At 39.3% G+C, this 26,974-nt stretch overlaps 2 long non-coding RNA genes across 2 annotated transcripts; one reads left to right on the top strand and one right to left on the bottom strand.

Moving 5' to 3' along the window:
- Positions 1-9,237: 9,237 nt before the first annotated feature.
- LOC144320117 (uncharacterized) lies at positions 9,238-20,761 on the top strand. The gene is made up of 3 exons (XR_013385700.1): positions 9,238-9,280; positions 9,483-9,534; positions 20,273-20,761. It is a non-coding gene; the product is annotated as an uncharacterized LOC144320117 (long non-coding RNA).
- Positions 13,875-24,230, bottom strand: LOC144320116 (uncharacterized). Its single transcript, XR_013385698.1, has 3 exons — positions 24,139-24,230; positions 17,535-17,705; positions 13,875-14,336 (listed from the first exon to the last, which is right to left on the bottom strand). It is a non-coding gene; the product is annotated as an uncharacterized LOC144320116 (long non-coding RNA).
- Between the last annotated feature and the right edge of the window lie 2,744 nt (positions 24,231-26,974).

Raw genomic sequence — 26,974 nt, 5'->3', positions numbered from 1 at the left:
GACATCTGTGATCTACAAGAGGGCCCTCATCCAACATGCTGGCACCTGATCTCAAACTTCCAAGCCTCCAGAACTCTAAGAAACAAAATTATCTTGTTTATAAGCCACCCAGTCTGTGGTACATTGTTATAGCATCCCAAATAGACTAAAACACCCTTTAACACAAGATGCAGCACAGTCCTCAATTGAAGGAGAAATTAATTTCTTCTTAATCTGCTTTTTTGCCCATATCAATAGGTCCTAGAGGAAGTCACAGATAAACCAAACCACTAAGTCGCAAACTGGACAAACAAAGCTAGGGAGAAGAAACTGGACAAAGCTTAGTCATTAATCATTCACATATTCAATAAGAATTTTTTGATTCCCTAACATATGCCAGGCATTTACCATGTTAGGAATTAAAAGTTATATATGATCATCTCAATATAGACAGAAAAAAAGCATTTGACAAAGTATGCCATCCATTCATGATTTTTAAAAAACACCCTCAACAAGTAGGTTTAGAGGGAACATACTTCAACATAATAAAAAACTTAGTGAGAAACCCACAACTAACATCATACTCAATGATGAAAAACTGAGAGCTTTTCCCCAAGATCAAGAACAAGAGAAGGATGTCCAATCCCACTATTTTTATGCAACACAGTACTGAACTCCTAGCCACAGTAATCAGACAGGAAATGACAGGCATCCATATTGGTAAGGAAGAAGTAAAACTTTCACTATTTTCAAATGACATGATACTATATATAGAAAACTCTGAAGACTACACCAAAAAACTAGAACTGATAAATGAATTCAGTAATGTCACAGGAAACAAATCAATGTGCAGAAATCTGTTGCACTTCTATATACTAATAATGAAGTAGCAGAAAGATAAATTAAGAAATAACAATTCCATTTATAATTTCACCAAGAATAATAAAATACCTAGGAATAAACTTAATCAATGAGGTGAAAGACCTGTACTCTGAAAACTATAAAACAATGATGAAAGAAATTCAAGATGAGACAAACAAATGGAAAGATATTCCATGCTCATGGATTGAAAGAATAAAATGTCCATACTACCCAAAGCAATCTACTGATTTAACTCCATCCCTATCAAAATGCCAACCACATTTTTCACAAAACTAGAACAAACCACCCTAGCATTTGTAGCCACAACAGACCTCAAATAGTTATCTGTAAAAAAAAAAAAAAAAAAAAAGTGTACCAAATTTAAGGTATCACAATCCCAGATATCAAGATAGCCTACAAACCTATAATAATCAAAACAGTACAGTATTGGCACAAAAAATGATACATCGATCCACACAACAGCATAGAGGGTCCATAAATAAACTCATGATTATATGGTCAATTAATTTAGAACAAAGATGACAAGAATATCCAATGGGCAAAGAATAGTCTCTTCAACAAATGATGTGGAGAGTTACATGCAAAAGAATAAAACTAGACCACTTTCTTAAACCATACACAAACATAAATTCAAAATGGGTTAAGGATCAGAGCACCTGGGTGGCTCAGTGGTTGTGCTTCTGCCTTTGGTTCAGGGCATGATCCCAGGGTCCTGGGATCAAGTATCGCATTAGGCTCCCCACAGGGAGCCTGCTTCTCTCTCTGCCTGTGTCTCTGCCTCTCTCTGTATGTTTCTCATGAATAAATAAATGAAATATTTTTTTAAATGAGTTAAGGATCTAAATGTGAGACCTGAAACCATAAAAAAATCCTAGAAGAGAGCACAGGCAGTAATTTATCTGACATCAGCTGTAGCAACATTTTTCTAAGTATGTCTCCTGAGGCAAGGATAACAAAAGCAAAATTAAATTATTGGGATTACATAAAAATAAAAAAGCTCCTGCACAAAGGTAACAACAAAACTAAAAAACAACTTATTGAATGGGAGAAGATATTTGCAAATGATATATCCGATAAAGAGTTAGTATCCAAAGTATATCAAGAGCTTATATAACTCAACACCAAAAATAACAATAATAATAATAATCCAATTAATAAATAGGCAGAAGACATGAATAGACATTTCTCCAAGGAGACATACAGATGGCTACCACACACATGAAAAGACATTCAATACTCCTCATCATCAGGGAAATGCAAATCAAAACCACAATGACATATCACCTCATACCTGTTAGAATGGCTAAAATCACAACACAAGAAACAAGTGTTGGAGAGGATGTGAGGGAAAAGGACCCCTTCTGTACTATTTGGTGGGACTGCAAACTGTTGCAGTCACTGTGCAAAAACAGCATGGAGATTCCTTCAAAAATTAAAAATAACCACATGACCCAGTAATTCCACTACAGGGTATTTACCTAAAGAAATGAAAACACTATTTTAAAAAGATATATGGGGATCCCTGGGTGGCGCAGCGGTTTGGCGCCTGCCTTTGGCCCAGGGCACGATCCTGGAGACCCGGGATCGAATCCCACGTCGGGCTCCCGGTGCATGGAGCCTGCTTCTCCCTCTGCCTGTGTCTCTGCCTCTCTCTCTCTCTCTATGTGACTATCATAAATAAATAAAAATTTAAAAAAAGATATATGTACCCCTATGTTTATGACATTATTTACAACAGCGAAAATATAGAAGCAACCCACATGTCCATTAACAGATGGATAAGAAGAAGTGCCATGTGTGTACCCTATGGAATATTATTAAGCCGTAAAAAAAATGAAATCTTGCCTTTTGCAACAACATGAATAGATCTAGGACGTATAATGCTAAGTGAAATAATTCAGAGAAAGACATATCATGTATAACTCTGTGTGGAATTTAAGAAAACATGATCAAACAAAAGAAACAAACAGATTCTGAACTATAGAAAACAGATGGTTATCAGGAGGTTGATGAGGGAATGGGTGAAATAGATGAAGGGGATTAAGAGTATACTTACCATGATGAGAACTGAGTAATGTATAAAATTCTTGAATCACTATACTGTACAACTGGAAACTAATTTATTACTATACACTAATTATACTGGAATTGAACAAATTTTAAAAAGAATTAAGGGTTATGGTAATAAATAAAGCAGTTATTTTGAATTTTATTTTGGATTTTCTCACAAATAAGGCATTTTCAAAACTGATTGAAGCAAAGTGAACTATTTTATCAGGACCATGGTTAAGAAGGCATGATGAAATATTCCAAACAGAGAAATTTGGTCTATTGATGCTTCATAACAAGGCTTCTCAGGCACATAACAAAATGAAAAAAAAAAAAAAAACAGACGTGCATGTGTACATGTGAGTGCATGTGTATGTGAGAGCAGGTGTGAGTGTACATGGGCATGTGTTGAGTCAAGCTGCCTCCTCAGAATAATTATTCTTTATTCCAAGCTTAGTCCTTCCAACTTTAGTATAAAAAAGGTTTTTATAATGTGTGGAATTAGAAAGTGGTTGATTTTCCTTTTGATGTCCTTATTTTGCCAACTGAAAAGCTAGCAACCCTACGTCAGTCCCCAAATTGGTTTGGAAATTTTACTTGCTCTTGATTACTAAAGATTAGGGAATTTATGCTAGAAGGACTGAAGAAAACGTACAGGCTGAGTCAGCAGATGTTAATACACCTTGGAAGAAAAGGGAAGCTGTTAAATCTCAGATTAATAGATGTTGACATAGTAGGAAAAACAGGTTGACACAGAATAAGCATAAAATCATTGAGTCAGCTTTCCCTACTTTGCTGGTTGATTCTGAAGCTTGGGTTAAGACCTGATTATATCATAGATCTTTGGAATAAAGGATATGTGTTTTTTTCAGAATGCCCTTATCAGTAGTGGTAAGCTCTTATTGTCTGGTCTTCACATATGTTTGGGATAAGACTAAGGGAGAAAGCAGCTGGCAAATTTAATAAATACAAAAACCCTCCTCTGAACAGAAACCTCCTCTTTCTATTCCTGAAAGAGACAAAATAAAGTTATAAGAAACCAGATACAGACTATGAACAGCCTAAGTCTGGAGCTCCTGTTTGTAAAGTAACATTGGGTCCAAATGACTTTGGGGAGATCTTATACAATGCACTCTGAAGAGATAAGCACTTTCCTGGAGCAATCCGGCTCTTATAATTTTCTCTACTGAAGTTGACAAGAGAGGGGCAGAGGAGGAAAGAGAAGACTAGCAGCAAGTTTGAGGTAGCTGAGTCAACCAAAAGTAATATGGTAGTGGGTGAGTCACAAAAGTCTTAAACCAAAGACCTTATATGCGTAATACCCTTTTCCTCAACCACTCATGTTATGACCCTATGTTCACATCCATAATTAATTCCTATTTTTCAGGTGTAGCCCTGTCATTTTCTATTTAGTCTCTTTCCTTTCTCCCCATGTTACAAATACATTAGTTGCCATGGGAACCATGGTGCTAATTCTAGTGGTGGAGTCCAGAGACCACTATAAACAGAGGAAGAGAGATTTAATTTCACGGTTTGAAATACAGACCCCACATTGGAAAATTGCAGAAGTTGAATAAACCGTATGTAACTTCAACCTCACAAGTACATCGTGCTTGGGCCAGTTTACCCTTGAATCACTTAATAAAATTCTAACTGTAAAATCAAACTCAGGCAGAGATTTCTAACGCTATTCTTCACTGGAGCTCTTTACATAAACTAATCCATCAAGGAAAGTGGTTTCCATAAAAGCATCTGACTGAAGGATTTATGTTTCCTTATCTCTCAAGTGCCAGCCAAAGTCAAGTTCTTACAAATCCTTACCCTTTTGTCCATGGATACCAATGTTATACATTGCCTTCTGGTAAATGTTATCTAATTAAAGCCCCCAAGCCTTTCAAACTTTCTCATCCAACAAGAAGTTTCTGCAAAGGATCTATCAAAAGCAGCCAGGTCTAGAGCACTTACGTCCCCATCCCTCCCAGTGGTAACCATTGCCATGCCTCTCCCTCCAATCTTCCCCTTGGCCATGAGCTCAATGACTTCACCATGACCACCAGCACACCACCACTAGCCCAGCCCAGACATTTTACTCTGGATCTCTCATCCAAGGTCACTGAATATTTCCTCAATACACCAGAATTCATGTTGAGAAGTTCCTTTATAACCCAGAGTGTTCTAAAAGTCATTTATTCAACCAAATCCATTCAGTTCTCTTTTTCCCTTTTGTTCAACCAAATCCACTCAGCTACCTCAAACTTACTGCTTCCCTTCTCTATTTCCCTATTCAGCTTTACACAGAAGATAATAGTGTTTAACCATCTAGTAAATTTCTGTCCTGCTCTTCAAGCAGTACTCTCCATATCCTGTGGAGCTAGACTTGGAAAGGGCTAAACCTGAAGCTCAGGGTTGTAGGATCAGGTAAAAATGTTCCAGAGACTTCCTACCAGTAAGTCGGTAGGGAGACATCAACCCTCTTAATGTGCACCAACTAGGAAAAAGTGTACTCAACAGGAGTTGACGCTCAATCAAGGAACAATACTATGATGTGACAAGATTTCAGGGAACAAGCAGGGGACAGTACATAGAACAAGCACACTGAGGAGTCTTCTAGATCTGAAGGTGCCATTGGACTGCAGGAAGAAGTCATAGAAGAGCCACGTGAAAGGAATTGTGGCATTTCATACAGTCGTGCAGCTCCTATCAGACTGCAGTCCAGCCAAAAGGAGTGGGAAGGATAAATACTGTAACTTCTCCCTCGCTCTCTGCCTCTGTTGCCTCCCTGTACTTCACCCTTTGGCTGAACCTAACTAGAAGAGAAAAGACGTGGGAGTCAGCCTCCTCAGGCAAAAAACAGTATGGAGAAGGATGAAGGGAAATCTGTATAAGCAAACAATATGCAGCATATAAGTAAGTCTTCTTGTTGGTAGACTTGTAAATGAGCCAGGGCCCACCAAGAGATGGGAGGCTCTTCATGTGTGCTAATACAAACCTTGGGAGTTTGTAGCATTTACCTTGCTGTTGAAAGAAGAAAGACACACAAACCAACTGGAAAACATTAATGAGCATACAATGTACTTACCACCAAGACAGGCAACTCGCAGGCACGCCTAGGAAAATAAAAGTCATGCGGCACCTTGAAAGTGTGATTCCTCGCAAATTTTGCATTGCACAGCCTAAACTCAGACTCTGGAAGAAATCATCATAACCACAATTGTCTGCTGTGAAATTCTGTGATGTTGTGTAAGTACATTGACACCTGTTCCAATATGATTTCAGATGCTGGTAACAAGTAAATAATAAATAGCAAAACTGGATTAAAATTAGGATCACGAGAGATAGTTAAATGCAGGGTTTAGGAGTGCTGGCTCTGGAGTCAGACCTCCTGGATTCAGATTCTGATATTGTTACTGACTTGGTGTGTAACTTCTCTATTTATATCATTCAATTTTCATCATCCAGAAAATGATACTGCTTGTGTCAGAGTTGTTGCAAGATTTAATTAATTTCAGTAGTGTTTTGAGTGGTGTTTGGCACATGATATGTCCGATGAATGTCAGCTATTACAATTGTGGTTATGATGATTTCTTCCAGAGTCTGAGTTCTTAGTCTGTGCAATGCAAAATTTGCGAGTAATCACACTTTCAAAATGTAGCATGACTTTTATTTTCCTAGGCGTGCCTGCGAGTTGCCTGTCTTGGTGGTAAGTACATTGTATGTTCATTAATGTTTTCCAGTTGGTTTGTGTGTCTTTATTCTTTCAACAGCAAGGTAAATGCTACAAAAAGTCCCTCTTTGTTCTTGCCCTATCAGGTAGGGAAGCCAGGCAGAGTGTTCAAGCTCTAGGTATTCCTACTTTTTCTTCTGTTGGCTCCAGACAGGGTAAGCACACTCACCCCTCCTGCCACATTCTCTCAATCTCAAGGTCCTCCTCTGAAACGCAAATGAGTCACTTGCAAGATAAATGAGTCCTCCATGAGTCCCTCTAAGACTCAGTTTCCACATCAGCATGTATTTTCAGTATGCCCTATGAAGGTTCCTCATGCCAGTGCAGAGTAAAGATTTAATTTAATATGTCTTAGTTACATGGAGAGAAAGAGCATAAATAGCTAATCAAAAAAGGTTCTCAATTTTTTCTTCGAAAAAGAAAAAAGTGATTCCCACTTCCCTCTGAAGTAAAAGTAAAAAAATAAAAGTAAAAGCACTATTTTCAGAGGCAGTCTGTGTCAAGTGAACCAGTTATCTGCTCAGGTATAACAAACTTCATGATTGCTGTATTTTCCCTAAAGAGCTAGGGCAAATCCGGTTTCTAATTGCTGTGATGAAGATTCTCTCAGACAAAGGAGCTATTCCTGGAGCACACTTATTACTTATTGATCTCATCAAACGTGATTTGGTCACTCATGACAACCATTCAACAAGCTCCCTTGTGTAACACACTACCCATGGTACACAACGACTTGTCAGTAATCTGTGCAGGCATCCAACACCAAAATCTGTGTCAGCCTAACTCTGGGAAATGAACAAGGGGTAGTGGAAAGGGAGGTGGGCAGGGTTGGGGTGACTGGGTGATGGGCACTGAGGGGGGCACTTGGGATGAGCACTGGGTGTTATGCTAAATGTTGGCAAATTGAATTCCAATAAAAAAAATTTTAAGAAAAATCTGTGTCAGGTCTCAATCTCTTCAGATGCTTTCAACCTCAACTCCATTACTCAGCTGCAGAGCAATGATTCAAGCATAGTTTTGGGTGGCCTCCTTTAGGGAACAAATGTAGACACATTAATGAGACTACTTAATGGTAAATATGACTAGCCTATCAAAATTTTATCTAAGGTCCCAGCCTGTAGGTGAACATGAAAGGGATTACCATTAAATCTTGGAGGAATTAAATCCTCTACTGTGAGCATGAAAAAAATAAATACAAGAGCAATTCATGTAACCAGTAATAGGGAAGAGCCAACATGGTACCAGATTCAGAGGAAAAAGTACCCTTCTGTAGACAGGGCTCACAGCTTGTCTTTGGAAGATGAGTAGAATTCTGTGCTAAGGGGAAGCAACAAGAAGCCAGTCAAAGTGAATGGTTTTGGTGAGGGAATGACAGAACGTAGATGAGAGTGTAAAACATGCCATGTGGTTGGAGAAGTAGGAGATATGACTGAAAATGAAGCTTAAAGCCAGATTATGAAGAACTTTGAGAACTAGGCTGCAGGATTTGAACGGAAATGACATAGCTCTTGAAAAATCAGCTATAACAGAATGGACTTCTAATGCAATGTCCATTATTAGTGGTTGATCAACTAACACTAGATCTGTTAGGGGTGAACAATTATAGGTTTTCTGTTATGCGTTGCAGAATACAGGATCAGATGGTCCAAGAAAGTATGATGTAGGGGAGCTTGGAATGTAGAGCCAGTTGGATTTGAGACCAGCACTGCCTCTTACTGCTTTTCTTATCATGTAGCTTTCATGCGTTTCATTTTATCACCTATAAAATAAGCATAATAGTACCTATCTCACAGGGTGAGTAGATATGCAAAATACATGCATTGTGGCAATCTACTCTGTAAAAGTATAATACATGTTATCATTAATATTTATGAATGTTAAACTCTTCTAATTTGCAATTTGTTGGTTATATCCTTGGAAGTGTTATGGTCCAGAGGAATGTGTAATGGTGAAAATTATGTTGTAACAACAATGGAACATTTATAGCAAATTTGTTTACAAAGGAGAGAAGTAGAGGTAGGAAGAAATTTCTTAAGAGCCTATGATAGAGTCATGGGTTGGGAAAGGCTGAACTAAGTGGGAGCAATGGAGAAGGGAAGGAGTAAGGGAGTGACAAAAGAATTCATGAAGGAAGATTTTATGAGAAGGCTCTAGGCATCAGTGGTGTCTGGAATTATAAGCAAAATGGGTTGCTTGAAACATCTTCGTTCCAGCATTTCCAGATTAAGGGAGAGAGAGACTATCTAAACTTTGTTACACAATACAGTCATCACTGGCCACATGTGGCTATTGAGCACCTGAAATGTAGCTAGCTCAAACTGAGATGTGCAGCAAGTATAAACTATACACTAAATTTCAAAGATCCGATGTGGAAAACAAAATACAAAATATCTCAATTTTTGTAGTGCTTACATTTTTAAGTGACATTTAGATTTTGAGTTAAAAATTTTTAACTAATTTCACCTGTTTCACTTTTTTAATGTGGCTACTAGAAAAAATTAAGATACAGTTGTGGCTTATATTACTATTGAACTGCACTGGTCTAGTATGAAATTCTCAACAGAATCATAATGGAGCGTTCCATCAAGACATTCTAGAGGCCTCATCCAGGCTACTTAAATAAGCAGAAGCTGTGAGAGACCATCTGTATTTTTGTTTCGTGTTGCTTTTTTTTTTTTTTTAATATTTTATTTATTTATTTAGGATAGTCACAGAGAGAGAGAGGCAGAGACACAGACAGAGGGAGAAGCAGGCTCCATGCACCGGGAGCCTGACGTGGGATTCGATCCCGGGTCTCCAGGATCGCGCCCTGGGCCAAAGGCAGGCGCCAAACCGCTGCGCCACCCAGGGATCCCTGTTTCGTGTTGCTTTTTACTGAAGTTTAACATTCACACAGAAAGGTACATGCATCGTAAGTACAGCGTGGTAAATTCTACAGATGAAAATTTCATCTGTAATTGGTCCTAAAATCAGTAGCTAGATTGGCAAAACACTAACAGCACTATAACATGCCCTTTCACATCCTTCCCAGTCATGACCTTTCCCCTGAATAATCATTTACCTATTTTTTTAAAAGAACTTCCCCAGTAATTATAAGCTGTAGGACTATGACACTCTAAGTATTCTAAGTGTGCTTCTTAAGTTTTATTTCAGTTTCAATCATCACCTGGGGACCTCATTAAGAAACAGTTTCCACTCCCAGATATTTTGATGAGTTAGGTCTGGGAAGGGTGTGAACTCCTCTGGAATCTTTATTTATTGAGCTCCCCATGTGATCTGATGCAGGTGACCCAAGTACCATACAGGACAAATGCCACTCTCTGGGCAGGAGGTAAGGAAGTTACCAAATAGGTAGACTAGGAACACACACCAGGCAGTGCAACAGCAAAGTGAGGGCAAAGGGAGAAAGAGGAAGATGAAGAATTAAAGAATTTATATTTCAAAAAAATTATCAAGAGTCATAGGAAATTATAACTGTTTATCTTAACTTTCTTACACTTACATTTTGATTTAGAATTTTTTTATTGTTATTGAACTACATGACAGTCAGGGGTGGGTACCATAATTCTTTTCAGACCTCTGTGTCTCTAAAGGTCTCATTCTGGCCTTTGGTGAGAATTAAAATATTGCCCCAAATAGGGAGGCTATTCCATTTTATTCTGTAGGCCTCTGGGATCAGAAGGATTTGTGCACACACCAAGCTCTGGTTTCATTAATCTTGAAGGCAGAAAGTCTCACCTTTTTGCCTCAATTTACTGGGTTTTGGCAAATCAGATCTTTCTGGTAAAATGGGGGAAAAAAAACTACTATCTTCAAAGGAAGATGGATCTTCTAGTAGAAAAGCATTTCTGGCAGAAATTCTTCAGCTCATTAAACACCCAAGTTTAAATCTCTCTTGCAAAGCCTTTAGAGGGCTGGCTGGTCAACATCACAGCGTAAGAATCAATACCTTGGGCAAACAACTTCCGATCTACAGAAAGTAACTATTCAAGGACTAGACTCTAGTGCTAGTTAAAAGCCTGCCTGCCTTGGACTGCAGGGAGTCCAGGTCCAGGCCCTGATTCAGCATCTCTGCATTCTACTAATATCAAATCACACTAAGAGCTGCAGCTTCCCCCTCCACACCCCACCCCCACCGCACCATTCTCCCCTTTTTTTTTCTTAATTTTAAAATGGGGATTAAGGAGTACACTTGTTATGGTGAGCACTAGGTACTGTATTTAAGTGTTGAATCACTAAATCACGTAAATCACTAAGTTACGCCTGCAACTAATATTACACTGTATGTTAACTGGAATTTCTTCTTTTTTTAAAAAAAGATTTTATTTATTTTAGAGAGAAAGAAAGCATGAGCAGGGAGAGGGGCAGAGGGAGAAGCAGGCTCCCCACTGAGCAGAGAGCCTAAGGAGGGGCTCTCTCTCAGGACCCTGGGATCATGACCTGAGCAGAAGGCAGATCCTTAACTGACTGAACCACTCAACTTACAGTTGTAAGGGTTTTTTATATGTATATTTTTTTATTGAAGTTCAATTTTCCAACATACAGTAAAACACCCAGTGCTCCTCTCGTCAAGTGCCTCCTCAGTGCCCATCACCCAATCACTCCATCACCCTGCCGACATCCTCTTCTACTACCCCTTGTTTGTTTCCCAGAGTTAGGACTCTCTCATGTTTTGTCACCCTCTCTGATTTTTCCTACTCATTTTCTCTCCTTTCCCCTATAATCCCTTTCACTACTTTTTCATATTCCCCGAGTTGTATGGTTATTAGTACAGAGGTGTAATGTACTACATGAAGACGACACTTAACTTTTATATACACCTTATAACAGTGTTGAGAGTAAATTCTAAGAGTCCTCATCACAAGGGGGGAAAAGGGTTTTTTGTATCTATATAAGATTTTGGGTGTTAACTAAACTTATTGTGCTAATTATTTTAAAATTTAAGTCACATGATTATGTTATGCTCCTTAAACTTATACTGTATGGCAATGATATCTCAAAACTGGAAAAAAGAGTCTTCAATTATGCAACTGGGACACCTGGGTGGCTCAGCGGTTGAGTATCTGCCTTCTGCTCAGGGTATAATCCCAGAGTTCCAAGATCCAGTCCCACATGGGGATCCCTGTGGGAAGTCTGCTTCTCCCTCTGCCTGTATGTCTCTGCCTGTCTCCTGAATAAATAAATAAAATCTTAAAAAAAAATTTATGGAACTAATTAAGGACTAGATGCCTTTAAAAAGTAAAGTTATAAATATGTATAAAACCCTTGATATCACACACAAAAATAATCACATCATTTCATCATTTATTTTAGTTTTCCTATGTAATCAGCTTTAACAATAACTAATTTATTCAATATTATCAAGTGTAAAGCACTGGGCTAATGTGAACATTACTAACCCCATTCTTAGTAACACTAAGGAGTTACTTATCTATATTCATACAACTAACAAGTGGCAGAGTCTAAATTCAAGTCACTCCACTCCATATGCAAAGTGGACCCTCTTAAATCCAATTCTACAGCACCTCACAGAACCACATCACCTTCCATGGATGACTGGAGTGTTAAAGCTAGCTCACGGTCCTGCCAAAAATAAACCCCTGTCCATGTGACCCACCACACACACACACACACACACACACACACACACACACAGCTGCCCATCTGTAGGATGCATGGTCAGCTTACTATGGGAAAGCAGTGTCAGGAGAGTCCTTCCCTTAAGGCCACTTGATGGCTGGATCTCTCCCACTTCAAAGCACATTCCTTAAACTTGAAATGTAGCTACCCAGGATATCCTCAGGAGAAAGAAATAGGAGCTGTAAAGCATGTTGTAGGACAGGGCAAAAGTACAACCTCCTTCACAATTTTGCTACAAACACTCCAACTATGGAAGGCAAGGAAACAAACACAGTTTTCCCCAGCCCCAAAGTTCTCCTCTATTCAGGAATCTCTGCTTCCTTCCCAACCTCTCTTTATCTACCTCTCAAGTCCTGGAGTCTGACTCCCATCTCACTCTTAGCTGATGACCTATCTCAGGACATTATGCCACTTGTAACCGTAACATTTATCATTCAAATAAGGACACTTAAACAATGTAGAGGAGCATAAATATGTTGAAACGTCAGATATAAAGCTGTGCTAGATCACCCAATGAATGGTCACCCTATCCTATCTCCCAGTTGCCCTCTCTGCAGGATAGATTTTTAATAGGCAGTGGAGGCAGTGGTCTATCTGCAGAACCAGTGCTTTCCCAGTGAGGACTCTGTCCACAGTTTCCTCTTCTATGGCATCTCCCAAAGTGTCTGCTATCGCCAGCACACAGAACTTAGGACAATTGGCAAGGTTGGGGGGCTCATTTTCAATCAGATTTGATTCCTTCTATCAAAACCTAATTTCTTTTTCAAGGGGAACTAGTTGAAGATAATTTTTATAGAGATGAATTTCTTAGTAAACTAGATCCAAAAGGCATCATGGGAAAGGCAGGACACATCCAAACTACAGAATTTGGCTGAGACACTTCCACCCCAACCAGGAGCGAAAATGAAGGTTTGCTGCCACCTGCTGGTAAATATGAGTCCCTGCTAAGAAGAGGACAGGAGCCAGGCTCAAGACATTGGATTGCTTCAGTAGGTTTCCAGGAACTCAAGACTTAACTTACTCAGAGAGGAGGTGATCCTATCATCTTAAGCATTTATTCAACAACTATTTACTGTGAACCTGCTGCACCCCAAGCCATAGGGGATTCAGAAAGATTAAGATAAGACTCCTGCCCTTGATGAGTTTATATCACTAAGGGACAGAGGCAAAGATTATCTCAAACATCTTTGTAGCTTCAAAAAGATTTTTTTTTTCAAAAAGATTTTTTAAAAAGATGTTGAAATTCGTATTTCCCAAGAAAGATGCATATTCTTAGTCATTTCTCTGTCCATTCTAATACAAAACAAGGAAAGTGGCATGCAGAAATAATCCTAGAAAAATATAGAAAGTAGGGCTTATCCTTATTCCTACTTATTGCTTCTACTTTCCTTATGACTTCTACCTTTTCCACTATTTCTATCATATCCATATATTCCATACTCTCAGAATAAGAGGGGAAAACTGAATTTCTGAAGTTATTTCTAAAGTACAGTATTAAATGCTTTCCAAGTGTGTTTATATATTAAAGGACTCAGAGGAGGAGGAAGAACAACCAGAAATACAAAGTGAACATAACATTTATGAATTAATTAAACAGCAAAATAAGGTATCACATAAAGTTTTGGTTTTGGGGGTTTTGCTGGTTTTTTATTTCGTTTTGTTTTTTACCTCAACTGTTGATGCTGGGGCAAAATTAGGCTTCCCAAATTGTACTGCAAAGACAAACAGGGTAGTCTTTAAGGCATGAACTTGAATTTGACTGTTTGGGTTCCAATCAAGGCTTTAACTTTTAGTAATTATGTAGCTTTAGGCATATGATTTAACTTCTCTGTGCCTGCTCCCTCTCTTATAAAATTATAATATGACCTAGCTCAGAGTGAAGGACACTTTGAAAGTGTAAGGGGGCATGGGGCACCCGGGTGGCTCAGCTGAATACAGACCAGGACTCTTGGTTTCAGCTCTGGCCAAGATCTCATGGTCATGGGATGGAGCCCTACATCTGGTTCTGGCACTGGGCATGGAGTCGGCTTCAGATTTTCTCTCTCCTTCTCCTCTTCCTCTCCTCCATTAAGAGAAAAAAGTGTTAGGGGGATGAATTAATATTATGATTCCAATGGACGTATTCAGAGAATTAGAGGAATTAAAACAGATCAAGCAGTTAGAACAGTGTCTGGTGCACAGTAAGCCCTCAATTGTGCATGTAAATGACTATACGCTTGTGTTTCCATTACACCCATTCTGTCATGTATCTATATTCACATAACCAGAGAAGAAATTACAACTTCTATTGAGGGTTCAAGGACTTTATCTTAACCAGTGTCCAAGTGGAGGCTGGAGCCCACAGTAGTTGTCAGTGTAGTGCAGTCTGTGGACTAGAACAACTTCCACACTACTGTCTACCACTTTCCTCTTAACAGGTCTTTTTCTTGAGAGTTGGTGAATCACAAACGTAAGATACATAAACTGGTTAAAAAACAAAACCCCATAAAGTAGCAAATGATTCACTTTAACTCCTGATGTCAGTATGGGGAAACTGATAGAGTGAAACAAACTCCATTGTCAGGCTTGCAACATTTGAGAGGTACTCTGGCTGAAAGTCATTTCCTCCTTTTCCAAAAAACAGAGACTATAAAGCCTGTCCACTTCTGCAACATATATATTTTACAAGCAGTAGCAGCTAAAATAAGCATTTTATCTAATCAAAGAAATGGTACCTTGAAACCCCCAGTTTTATGTCCCAATACAGACAAAAATGCAGTTAGTAAAAACTGAATTTAAAGTTTAAGCCTTGAACATTTGCAGAAAGAGAAACTAAGAACACTCTGGAATTGGTAAGCTGCACTGATCACAGCAGGTGACCTGTTGGATTTGAGTGATCAGAAGGCAAAGCAGGAGAGAATCAGGGCAGGAACAGAATAGCCATGACATGAAAGGAAGGAGATGCACACAGAACCAGGAATGAGACATTTCCTCTGGGCACGGGTTTTCCCCAGAGCTTAATAAGGAAGGATCATATTGTAGTTGTAGCTGTGTGATTTATAAGGTCTCTTCAGGGTGTATTTAAATCTGTTAGCAAAATGGGTACTAATCTTTCCAAGGTCTCTTTCAATCTCAATCCATCACTTATTTGGTCTTCATAAAATCCCAAATTTAAAATAATCTTTAAAAAGATACCTAAAACAAGTGCATTCTTGTTTTGGTACATGATTTGTTACACTTGCTTTTTGTTGGCTATTTTTATGCCCCAAATGCAATGTTTAGGCTATGAGACTGATAAACAAACCTTAATGATCCAATGATCGTCCTAGAAATTGGTCATCAGAATGACACAAGATTAAAAGTGGTGCCTAAAAACATCAACTCCATAGTTTCAGACTCAATATTAATGTCTTGACACTTTGTGCAGACGCTAGTTTTTACACAAAATAAAGTCATTAGCCCCTTCGCAGCTCACTGGAAACAGGATGACAAATTTTTCATTACCAATTATCTTGATGTTATCCCTATAATAGTTGTCAAAGAGTCACCTACCACTTTATTCCCTTCGCCCTGAATTTTGATTTATTTTTATTAAATTTTATATTAGAATATATTTTTCATGGCCCTAGCAATGTTTCTAACGAAGGCAATTACTAGTAAAGTGGGGGAAATGCCAGACTCTGAGTTATCATACAGAGGAGCTGATGTGGCATTGAGAGGACAGGTCATCCTACTTTATGTTCATTTAAATTAATGCAGAAAAAGGAAAAACTCAGTATATCAGTTTTGACTGGGCAAGAATTTCCAATTTTATAGTACAAGGTAGACAGTATCCACTAATGAATTGCTCAATCAAACTTGGTTGGTGAATACTCTTGACCTGTGACAAGGACCAAGGAAATCTCAGGCTAGTATTTCTTTTCTGACCTGAATAGAGTCTAGTTAATCACCTGAATAACTGTCCTGCACATCACAGATGAACTATTCAAAAACTGCCCTTTAGCACCTACACATCAGCACTGAGATGCTACATGTCACAATGTGGTTGTTACAAATTAAGACAAAGGGAAATTCAGAATATCAGATGCAACATTGTTTCTTTCAGACAACACAGAAAAAAGATGAGAGGAGAAAATATTTCAATGGAAGAACTTTATTAACTTTTCCTCTCCATCTTATTAATTGGTACATCCACTAAATCATTATCTCCTGCCAGGCTTCCTACTGTGACACCATATTGAGAAAGATGTGACCCTGTTAGGTCTCCCAAGGTTTATTCTACTTGAATCCATTTTTAAAACTTTCTTTCCAATGTCCTGTTCTTTCTCATCTTCTAGTTATTGCCTCTTATTTAAAGGAAATTTATAGAGTAGGGATAACCTAATCATATGAGGGATTAGAGAAATGATCTATACTGACTTTCCTTTGAAAGCCATCCAATTCAAAGGCCTGAACGGTCAGCATAAGTTGTTTCTTCTAGTGAGCATGTGTTTAATAGAAGGGAAAGAATAGGCATATGGCTATTACAGGAACCTAAAAATAGAAGAATATATTCTATGTAAAGGGGCACTAGAAAGTAAGAAGTTTTCTGCTCTCTTCAACAGCTGGTGGCAAATGAATTCTACAATATGGGGGCATTTCAAAGTTTACAATGACATTCATTCAGTCAGCCAACTGGGGAGGTCACTGATTACAGAGGGACCAACTATTTGGTATCCTATTTATGTGAACTACTAGAAAAAAGATTCCTATTCCAATCCAGAGAGCCAAGTGACAAAAGGTTGTAAGCAGTCCTTCCTGGAATGGGGAAAGAAGTTTATTGATGGTGTATCCAGCTTGTGTGCACTCATAACTAAGCCACATGCCCAACATTTTAATCCCGAGATGGCTATTTTTGCCTAAATATCCATTCAGTCCTCATATTCTGAGCTTTTATCTGTTCTTGCATTTACTCATTCAACCAATGACTGTACAAGTTACTGGGAAAAGTGCTGGGGAGCATTAAACGATCCAGAACACACTCTTATGTAGTTCAAAACCTAATGCACACTTTACAGTTAATTCCATTTTACAAAGAAAATCATTCCTGTCATGGAGATCATGTGTGTGTGTGTGTGCGTGTGTGTGTGTGTGTGTGTGTGTGTGTTTGTATGAAGAGAGGAGAGGGAGGGAGGTATTACCAAGAGCTTAGGCAAGTGCTTCTGTCAACCCGGGAAATGAAAAAGATATCACACAGAAGAAGGAATGTCTGGACCAAAACTGCTTGACAAAACCTTCTTACCTTCAATAATAGAATGTTCAAGGCAAGCCATGTTTAGCGATCCAAAAGAACAAGAGAGCAGAATCTCCAGGCAACTACGAATTGTGTGACCATCTTCAATGTTTTCCTATTTCTTTTTTTGGATGAATCTTGATGGACATCAGTTTCATAGAACTGGCCAAATGAATTCACCTGATGTGAAAGAGTAAAACCTTTAGAATTAGAAGGCACTTTTCATGACTGTTATTAGTTGTCATTGTCAGTGAATTCAGCAAGTTAATAACAGTGAAGAACAGTAGCCCTAAAGACCAAGTACCTGTACCACTGGTAGGGGATATGGGGCTAGGAATGAGTGCTCTGGAGTGATGATGCCTGTAAGCACTATGGAGGATGATGACACTGTATTTAGCATAATGTGTGGCACATAAAAAACACTTAACTATCAGATGCTATTACTGTATTATTAAAATCATCATTTGGAAGTTTACTCTATAGTGAGACTGTGATATTTATGAATTTTGGTATCCATTAAAGACATTTAAATCTACAGGTCAAGAGCTGACAAGATGAGTAATATGAATTACTGATATTTCAAAAGAACTTAAGTCTATAAATCTGTGCAAGTTGTCTGAACATAAACTGACTCTAAGTTATATATTTGTGTAATTCATATTCATATGTTTCTATCTACATCTATTCTCGATGTAAAGGAAAAAATGGGAGGTAAACGGATGTGATTCTTGTTAATGATAGATATTTGTGAAAAGATTTCTTTTTAAATATTGCTTCCTAAGGAATGTTAGCTCCTTACATTTCATTATTTGTTCACAATGTCTAATGGAAAGATATTCTAGGTCAGTTTGTGTATTTGTCCTCTCCTTATGGTAAATGAGTGTTACTATTTGGCTATTCCACCCATAAAAAAAATCTGAAGAAGTCAAATATTTTAAACCTAAAACAAAAGTTAGATTTTTAATTTTGGTCACATCACTACCTTTAAGAAATAAAAGAAAATTTAACCACATAAATACAAATGAATTTTAAGTTGTCCAGTGACTTTAAAAAATCTGAGTCAAAAATAACATGAGGAATCAGTCAACCAAGTCTCAGAAAACAGGGGGGAAAATACTAGATTTTTTCCATTTTAACATCAGTTGATAAATACTAACTCACTAACATCAATACATAATGGATTGAAACTGATGACTAGCTTATGGCAATGAAAAAATATCAAAAAAAAGAAAACATAATATCTTATTTAGAAGAAACAGTTATGCCTAGAGCAGTGGGAAGGCACACTGCATACTCTGTTGGAATCTAAGAGTGACCAGCGTCATTCAACAATTACTCCTGGAGTGGGAAATATCAGAAAGGGAGACAGAACATGAAAGACTCCTAACTCTGGGAAACGAACTAGGGGTGATGGAAGGGGAGGTGGGCGGGGGGTGGGGGTGACTGGGTGATGGGCACTGAGGTGGGCACTTGACGGGATGAGCACTGGGTATTATTCTATATGTTGACAAATTGAACATCAATAAAAAATAAATTTATATATAAAAAAGAAACAATTACTCCTGGAGCCAAAGCTCCAGGCCAGGCAGTGTTCTAGGTGCCAGGAAGACAGAAATGCACAAAATGTACAAAAATTATTGCCCTCATGTTGCTTACATTCCAAGGTATTTTTCATCCTAGCCTAAGCTTCTTTACCTTGAAAGCTAGTCATACTTGAATATGAAGCATGTTCTGACAGACAACCCACATCCTCCTTCAAGAATGAAACACTCCTGGACACCTGGGTGGCTCAGTGGTTGAGTGTCTGCCTTTGGCTCAGGTCGTGATCTCGGGTCCTGGGATCAAGTCTGGCATCAGGTTCCCTGCAGGGAGCCTGCTTCTCCCTCTGCCTATGTCTCTGTCTCTCTCTCTCTGCATCTCTCATGAATGAATGAATAAAATCTTTTAAAAAAGAGAGAGAGAGAGAGAGAATGAAACACCAAGAACACTCATACGCCACTGGTAGTAATGTAAATTGGTGCAACCACTATGGGTTCCTCAAAAAATTAAAATAAAAATATATGATCAATCAATTCCACTTCTGAGTGTTTATCTAAAGAAAATGACATGTAGAATCTAAATACAAAACGATCAAAACAAACACACTCATATCAGGTAACAAACTTGTTTATCACAGGGGCAAGAGATATGGGGGGCAAAATAGGTGAAAGGATTAAAAAGCACAAACTTCCAGTTCTAAAGTCAGTCAGTCATGGGATGTAATGCATAGCATAGAGAATATAGTGAATAATATTGGGATAACTTTGTTTGGTGACAGATGGTAACTACATTGATCATGGGGATTATTTCATAATATATTAAAAATATCAAACTATGATGTACACCTGAAAGAAATAGAATATTGTATGTCAACTATATATCAATTAAAGAAAAAGAATGAAAGGATGGTCAAAGGGTCCAAATTTCCACCTAATAAGATGAATAAGTTCTGAGGACCTAATGTTCAGCACGATGATTATAGTTAATATTGTATTATATACTTGAAAGTTGCTAAGGGATCTTAAATGTTCTAACCACAAAAAAATGGTAATTATGTGATGTGATGGAGGTATTAGCTAATGCTATGGTAGTAATCATTTTGCAATATATACATATCAGATTAACACACCACACACTTTAAACTTTCACAATGTTATATGTTGATTATAACTCAAAGCTGAAAACAAATAATGGACTTATTTCCTCAGCTTCTATGAGTGCAGCAGCCAATACTCTGAAGATCTGAACTGAGTGAACAAAGCCGCTTCATCTACAAATCAGACCTCCTTCTGGGGCAGCCCAAAGCCAAAGACCGATTAACTACAATTTAGGACAAGGGACATATCAGCCTCAGAGGTCCCTGTGGGGTCAGCAGAGGCTTTATTGTCTCTATATTGAGGCTTAACTTCCCCTTCTGCTTCCTAAAAACCTGATGGCAGGAGGATTATCAAGAATATCCCATTTTCTATCAAGCTTTGTCAACCTGATGGCAAAGAGGACCCATCACTAATGACAGGAGCAGCACATATAGTCCCGGGCACATGAAACAGTGCAATTGTTGAAATTTTTACAGGTGGTAAACAAGAACTGGTAGAAGAGAATGCATTAGCTCAATTTGGAGAAAGCAGTAACTGTTAGGACAGTGGAACAGGGTTGCTGTCGCCATCTGTTGATGCTCTGGATAAAGAAAATAAAAAGCTGAGGGATCCCTGGGTGGTGCAGCGGTTTAGCGCCTGCCTTTGGCCCAGGGCGCGATCCTGGAGACCCAGGATCGAATCCCACATCGGGCTCCCGGTGCATGGAGCCTGCTTCTCCCTCTGCCTGTGTCTCTGCCTCTCTCTCTCTCTCTCTCTCTCTGTATGACTATCATAAATAAATAAAAATTAAAAAAAAAAAGAAAAGAAAAAGCTGAGATGAATAAACTGGCAATTAAAAAGCAGAGTACTCCCTTAGTATGGAATAAAGTGGTTCTTATCTCCTCAGTAGGAGGGAGCTGTGAACACTCCCTAGGAACAAAGTTTCTCCCAACCATGGAAGATCACCTGTGCCAGTCAGGCCCTTTTTCGAAAGGGAATAGGATGCCCACATATGAAGTGCAGACATCTAGGTTGATAGACTCAAAAATTTTGAATCACTAGCCTGCCTAAACTCTCTAAGTCTATGGAAATGGCCCAATCCTCCCAATGAAGGGCTAACCTTCTTTTGCCTGAAGATCATGCAGCAATCTCACCCATACAAAGGAATATGTCGTCTGCTAAGTGGCCACTTTCCCATATGGCCACTTGACCAATAATTATGGTTAAATCACAGCACAACTCATTTGGAGACATGCTAAGAGGAACAATACCCCAAAGTAGCTACATGGAACCTCCAGAAGAGTATAAGAAAGACCAGATTCTGGGACACCTAGGTGGCTCAGCAGTTGAGTGTCTGCCTTCAACTTAGGGCATGATCCTGAGATCCTGGGATCAAGTCCCACATCGGGCTCCTCAAGGGGAGCCTGCTTCTCCATCTGCCTAGGTCTCTGCTCTCTCTCTCTCTCATGAATAAATAAAATCTTAAAGAAAAATACTGGATTCTGGGTGTGCATGACCCAGGTGGATAAAACATAATGCCGTATCATGGGAGAATGAACTTTCAGATTTAACACTCTAACAAAGACCTTTGAAAGTGATATACACAGCTAGGATGGCTTCTAGAAGCACAAAAAAGATGTTGGCCCATACTAAATGAAATAGAAATAGCAGACTTACTATGCCAGACAATGGAAAAAAGAGGCTAAAAGATGTAGAGAAATGGTTATGTCCAAAGGATGTTTATGTAAAGCCAGAAAAAGCCATCAGCTAATTTTACTTCACAGGAGAGCTAGAAGCATAGACCATATATCAAAGCAATGAGGAATATCTGGTGAGAGGGGCAAAAACATCACTAAGCAGTCTGGTGGTGGCTCTCCTACATAAGCCAGTACAGATAAGAGATGCAGAAATGGGGTCAGGCCTGACAACAATGGGCAGGTTAAATCTCCAAAACCACCAAGGCCATATGTTAGCATTTAACCAGAAGCCAAGTGGATACAAATTTGAGTGGCAAGGTTGAAGCGTCAGAAAAAGGGGACCTGACCAGCTGGGGGTTATAGAGATGGTTAATAGACAAAAGCTTCTACAGGGCTGAACTAGATGGGCAGTCAGTAAAGGTGCTTTCAATCTATATAAAAGAAATCCGGGATCCCTGGGTGGTGCAGCAGTTTGGCGCCTGCCTTTGGCCCAGGGCGCGATCCTGGAGACCCAGGATCGAATCCCACGTCGGGCTCCCGGTGCATGGAGCCTGCTTCTCCCTCTGCCTATGTCTCTGCCTCTCTCTCTCTCTCTGTGTGACTATCATAAATAAATAAAAAAAAAAATTAAAAAAAAAAAAAAGAAATCCAAGATGATTAGTCAGGAGTCTGAAGGCAGTTACCCCAATAGGAAGTCATGATTCGTTTATCAGTCTTCACACCTGAGCCAGGTTTCAGACTCAGAACTCACTGAATGAAGAAGTCAGATCTCCAGAAGGAAGAACCCATGGCAAGTATACAAGGAGTGATCCCCCAATCCTTCCCCAGAGATGTAGGATGTAGGCTCTTGGTTTGAGAGACTGTACACTTGAGAAAGGGAAATACAAACACTGTAAGGGTTGTTGACAAAAGGTCTGAGTTGACAGTCACATTTGGATACTCAGAGTCTGCATCCAATGGCTGAACATCATAGGGCTATAGAAGGCCCAAGTCCCTTACCCCAAACCTGGAAGAGTTCCCAAGTGCCACCCAGCCACCATGTTTAGCTGAGTCTTTTTTTCGGCACTGAATTGCACTTCATCTTCTCCCATCTTTGCTCTTCTTCCATGGATGTTGATTACAAAAACAAAACAAAACAAAACAAAACAACACTTCTTACTGAATATCCTGCAAGCCAGTCTTCTAAGGTTAACCAATCTGCAACATTAGGCAAATTTGAGAAGCTGGTGGGAAGCAAAAGATTCCTTCTGCAGAATATTTCCCACTTGCTCATCCAAGTCTGTTCTGCACCCTCTTCTGGCTCTATTTCCTGTTCTATGGACTGTGTCACCCAAGTTCTGTGCTCACTAACTTCTCAAGGGAGCCTACAGGAGACTGGAAGGGTAGAAAAGAAAACAATCACAATATTTATCACCCAGGTTCCTTCACTGACTTGCCAGTTTGGGTCATGGCTGCAACCCTCTACTGAAGAACTTAGCCCCAGGGGGTGACTCCTCTCCAGTTTCCCCTAATAGTCTCCCATCTCCTCACTTCATCCTTGCCTCTTTAAATATAGTAGGATAAATGATTCTTGTCTCTTGCTAGCCTGGGGGAGCCTCATTTACCTATTTTTTGTTTCATTTAATCCTGTTCACACGTTTGTAAAGGGCCTAGTTATTAAACTCTGCTTACTCTATTTGTTGATGTAATCTGTTTTCTGTTGTGCTTCTGGTAAATAGAGACTAGCTGAAACCATACTGCACAGGAGTTTATATATTTAAGAGATCTTGGGACGCCTGGGTGGCTCTGCAGTTGAGGGTCTGCCTTTGGCTCAGGTCGTGATCCCAGAGTCCTGGGATTGAGTTCTGCATGGGGCACCCCGGCAGAGAGCCTGATTCTCCTTCTGCCTATGTCTCTGTATGGGTCTCTCATGAATAAATAAATAAAACCTTTTTTTAAAAAAATCTAGCCCATATGTGTTCAAATATCCAGTTGCATGATCTAAAACAAGTGATTCCAACTCTGAGTCTTAGTTTCCTTATCTAGTACACAAAAGAACAATGATACCTAGCTGTTTTAGGACACCTTCAGCTCTAAGCAACAGAAAACCTGAACCAAATAGGTCAAATTAATAATCACACTTATCTCCTATAGCAGGAAAGTCACAGGTTTCAAGAACTGGGAGCATAATACAGTCAGGGCTTTGGCACCATTTCTCTACAATTTTCTTGTTCTGCCCTCCTTTGTGTGTAGGTTTTGTCTTCTAGCTGGTTTACTCCACTGTTGAAAGGAAGCCCATAAGCAGCTACAAGAGAAACACACCTGCTGCTCCAGCCAGTGAAAGACAGTGAACCTCAACCGTCTGAACCTTAAGTTAAAGCTTTTTCTTCAGACTGGATCAACTTGGTTTGGTTGGCCAACCCTTTACCAGTAAAAATTGCTCTGATTGGCCAAGACCAGGTACTGAACCAATCATTGCCAAGAAGAATGATATCACTATGATGAATTCAAACCAGTTAGGACCCATCCCTGGAGCTGAACTCTCACAAGCTGGCTGAGTTTTACAGGCTGCCTGGAGAAAGGATAGCTACTGCTCAGGCTAAGGGCTCAGGTGAACCATCCTATGGAGAGCAGGCTTGGGCTGACGTAGAATGCAGCTGTGCTCCCAGGAAAGGCTATCATTCTTATTGTTCTCCACTTTCATGATCAAAAACAATTCAGTTTGGTATGGTGATGATGTTAACTAGACTTACTGTGTTGATCATTTTGCAATACATACAAATATTGAACACCTGAAATTAATATAATGCTATATATCCATTATATCTCAAAAGTTTTTTCTAATAATTAAAAATGATTTAAAAACAATTGAGTTTGGGATCCCTGGGTGGCACAGCGGTTTGGCGCCTGCCTTTGGCCCAGGGCGCGATCCTGGAGACCCGGGATCGAATCCCACATCAGGCTCCCGGTGCATGGAGCCTGCTTCTCCCTCTGCCTATGTCTCTGCGCCTCTCTCTCTCTCTCTCTGTGACTATCATAAATAAATAAAAATTAAAAAAAAAAAAAAACAATTGAGTTTGTTCACCAACTTCTCTGAGTCGAGCTATATATATATATACTTGTGGTTTATGCACTTTTCTAGATGTATGCTAAAAACACAATTTAAAAAAACCTCAACCCCACATTCCCCATCAACTATTACTCATCTTTCATTTCCTGTTCTAAGGCAAGCTTATCAAAGTGTAATGTGCCATCTCGCTTTTCTATCTTCCACTCATTCCTTAGCCCACATTCATCAGGCTATTTGCCCCCCCATTCCCTCATAATTGTTCTGGCTACAATCGCCAATAAGATGCATGTTGTTAAATCAACGGATGCATTACAGTCCTAACTTTGGCTTCTGAGAAGCATTCCACACAGCTGACCTCTCCTTCATTTCACTTCTGACTCCACACTTCCCCAGTTTTCTTGCTACAACTCTCATCATTCCTTGGGATCCTTTGCTTACTCATCCCCCTCTACAAAACTTCTAAATGTTGGAGATATATACTAGTAGTTCTCAAACTTTAGCATGAATCAGAATCACCTGGAGAGCTTGTTAAAACAAATTTCTGGACCCCACTCCCAGATTTTCTGATTCACTAGATCCAAAATGGAGTGCAAGAATTTGCATTTCTAACAAGTTTCCATGATGTTGCTGTCTAGAGATCATACTTTAAGATCACTGAACTACCTAACTGTCTTCTGGACCCCAGATCTGTGCCTGTAATGATAATACCTGGATATTTGTCAGGTATTATAGATGCTACTTATTTAAAGCTGACCTTTTGAGGTCACATAACCCACATCTGTTTGTCTTTCCGTTATTCACATTTTAATAAACTCAACTACTTGCTGAAGCCAGACAATGGGACACCATCTTTGATTACTTCCTCTCCCTCACTTCCCATATAATTAGTTACTAACTCCTAGCTCTGTCACGCCCTACATCTCTCTCAAACCCATCCTCTTCATCTCCACCACCAGAACTTTTGCCTAGAAGACTGTATAGCTTCCCCACTAATCTCCCAGCAACCATACACTGAGTCATTCTCCATATATCTGCTAGTGACGGTCTCTAAATCAAGTTTGATACCATTACTTATTATTTTTAAAATTTTTTAAGATTTATTTATTTATTCAGGAGAGATACAGAGAGAAAGGCAGAGACATAGGCAGAGGGAGCAGAAGCAGGCTCTGTGCAGGGAGCCCAATGCAGGACTCGATCCCGGATACTGGGATCACACCCTGAGCCAAAGGCAGACGCTCAACTGCTGAGCCACCCAGGCACCCCAGCATTACTTATTATTTTCTTATCTTGAACTTTCACATAGATTTCCAAATGCTTTTAGATACATTTAAAGTCCATAGCATGGCCTATAGGCTGTGAAAGATCCTCTCCATCCCCATCTCATGCTCCTCTCCACCAGGCATTTGGATGCAGTCTCAGAATCTCATGTGTATTATGTCCCCTCCTCTGGGGCTCTGTGCACTGCTTCCTCCCTGCCTCGTTTCCCCCAGCCTTCTCCCTTCACTAAACTAACTCCTAGTCTTCCTTGGCTTCCCAAAATAGATTGTTTTAAATTCTGTAAGAATTTACTTATAATTCTTACAATAAATGTACTTGTCTTTTATGATACTTTTGAAAATATTGTTATAATTACATGATACTTCATTTACTACTGAGCTCCGAGAAGCAGAAACCACATGTGCCTTATTTGCTATGAACCTCAAATGTAGTTGGCACTCAATAAACATTTTTGAAAGAAGAGTGAATGGTTGTGTTTGGGAGCACAAAGAGGGTAGTTACTATGTCTGGACCTAGAAAGGGCCAAGAGAAACTGTGCAGAGAATGAGCTATTTGAGTAGAGTCATGTCTTGGAAGATGCACCGGAGTTTGCAAGTAAACAAGGACTAACACAAGAACAAGACCAAGGACAGCATGATTGTCCCAAAGAGCGACAAGATTCTTACACATCTCACCCATCCAAAGCATTTCTTCAATGACTGTAAAGAGGCCTCAGGCTGTCCTAAAAAATGGCCATCCATCCAGAAACTCTTGTATTAAAATTCAAGTTCTGTTTATGCAGGAGATAGGCTGGCCAGAAAGATTAAGAGA

The sequence above is a fragment of the Canis aureus genome, chromosome 9 (genome assembly GCF_053574225.1).
Source record: "Canis aureus isolate CA01 chromosome 9, VMU_Caureus_v.1.0, whole genome shotgun sequence".
In the NCBI taxonomy this organism is placed as follows: Eukaryota; Metazoa; Chordata; class Mammalia; order Carnivora; family Canidae; genus Canis; species Canis aureus.
This window is presented reverse-complemented; position numbering and strand designations above follow the sequence as displayed.